The sequence below is a fragment of the Austrofundulus limnaeus genome, unplaced genomic scaffold, assembly GCF_001266775.1.
Source record: "Austrofundulus limnaeus strain Quisiro unplaced genomic scaffold, Austrofundulus_limnaeus-1.0 Scaffold1145, whole genome shotgun sequence".
Lineage (NCBI taxonomy): Eukaryota > Metazoa > Chordata > Actinopteri > Cyprinodontiformes > Rivulidae > Austrofundulus > Austrofundulus limnaeus.
The window spans coordinates 54,665-56,921 of NW_013953547.1; the positions used below are offsets into that span (position 1 = coordinate 54,665).

General features: G+C 35.9%; 1 protein-coding gene across 1 annotated transcript in view; it reads right to left on the bottom strand.

The window, feature by feature from the left end:
• Nucleotides 1–2,257, bottom strand: part of lama4 (laminin, alpha 4) — a gene marked incomplete at its 3' end in the record, with an annotated part of 62,466 nt that overhangs the window by 54,413 nt on the left and 5,796 nt on the right.

Genomic DNA, 2,257 nt, shown 5'->3' on the forward strand with positions numbered 1-2,257 from the left:
GTGTGTGTGTGTGTGTGTGTGTGTGTGTGTGTGTGAATGGAATGTCCCCACATATATAGCTGGACACAGCTCTGTGTGTGTAAGAGGAGAGAGAGAAATAGTGTGCTGTCTATTGAACGAGGGAATTTTCTCCTTTAACTAGCCAGACCAAAAAAAATAAACACTTGATGATAAACATTTCAGCTTGAGTTCACTTTGTATAAAAAATAAAAACAATAAACATGAGCACTGAGTTATAGTTATTTTTGTGTTGCTTAATGATGGCTGATGGTCATCTTGAATTGGATAGACTGCAAAGGTTCATCAGTCGTAGATGAACACTGAATGACTTCAAACACACACAAACAGACCTGTCTGTCTTTGCCTTTCAACAAAAGGCAATAATCATGTTTTTATAAACACAGCAAAAAAGTTTGGTAAATAAGTGTTAATGAGCTTTCCTGTCTCTGTCATCATTTCTGGTAGTGGGTATCTTCACAACCCTGAGATGAATGGATGACCTCTCCTTGGAGGCAATTGTTCCAAATCTTTCTTTTTTCTTTTAACTTTAGAGATTTTTCTTCTGCTGCTTAGTCTATAAATCAGACTATTGCATTTTTACACATTACAAAAGCTGAACAAATCCTTCAGATTCAAACAGACCCACTGCTGTGTTCAGAAACAGAGGAAAAAAGGATTGAAATCAGATTTTTCCTAAAAATGATGCAGAGATTATCTGATATTAACATTCTGTACATAATCGTAATGTTCTGCCTTGTTTCATGCATGTTTTCACTATTGGATTTTTATGTTGCTGTAGGTGAAAGGATGGTTAGTTCTCTCTGTCTCTGCTTGTTGGTCTGTATTTTTAGTAAAATATCTCATGAACCAATATTTTTTGTCATGAAACTGCCAGAAAGTAATCATTAGATGTGCATCTATAACTGAAGAACTTATTCAAGATGGCTGCCACAGCTAAGACCTAGCTGCAACAGAAAAAGAGCTGTACCTCAGCCAGGTTTACCGACTGAGCTCAAACGTGACGTGGTAGAACCAGAACATCACCCTCAAACATACTAAGTTCTATAAACTACTCATGGTTTTAAGATGAGATTTTTACCTTTGGTGTCAAACCTGTTTGTCCATGTGAACACAAGTTTGACTCCAAGGTCAAGTTTTGTGTTTATCTCTGCAGAAATCCATTATTATATTCCTTCATGAAGCAGCCCAGGCTGCTGCTGTTAGTTGTGCATGCAAAACAAAAAATAAAGAATTCTGTTGTAAACTGTATATTATGAAAATAATAGCAATGTAAAAATTTATAAAATTACACTTATGTGAATCACGACATTTTAGAGATCTGAGTTGTTATGAGTGTTGAGAATATTACCCTGTTTCTACTTTTACTGTGATTCACTTCTGTCTTCTGCAGATATTAGTTTATCTGTCATCTATACAAAGCTCTGTTAGTGTAGCTGGATTTTAATAACGTTTTTTTTTTAAAGAAAATAAGTCTTAAGGGCCATAACTCAGTGAACTGTACAGATTTAACATGGTAGTGGCTGAAATAACTATTTTTTTATCAACACAAGATAAACTTAGTCTAAAACAAAAACTATCTAGAATATCTCTTTAAGGCTTTCAGATAAAACCTGAAAAGATTCCTTCAAGGAATGTGAGTTCTTTTATTAAAAGTTTGCTTTTATATCTTGTTGTTTTCTTATGAAAATGACACATAAATACTAAGTCAATACTTTTGGTCATATTTTTGTAACTCTGTAACAGTAAATCTGAAAACAGTTCAGTTTTAATTCTGTAAAATCTAACAAATAACCGTTTTACGAGCTGGGATCATCACACTCGGTAACATGAACAATTTCCCTCATCCTCCCACTGTGTTCACTCCAGAGCACAAAGCTGACATTCATTATGTTCGTGTCTGTAGCCCCTCGCTTTTGACATGAAGCTGCCTTTCCACTGAATCACTCTCTTTCTGCTTTGGCATCTTGGCATTTACATTTTTAATTTGTGTTTGGACATCAGTCTTTTAATGAACCAAATGGCTTTATTTGGCTCCAATACCCCTCCACTATACCTCTTATCGTGTAGTCTCTTTGTTGTTTGTTAGGCCCACGTTTTCTACATAATTAGAGGGATTATGCGGATTAAATGGTTGGTGCTTGAAAGTTAAATCTTATTTTCACCTTGCTTCTGAATTTGAGCTCACCGATGACCCTGTAATGACTATGGGGTGGAGTGGGGGGGGGGGGGGGGGGGG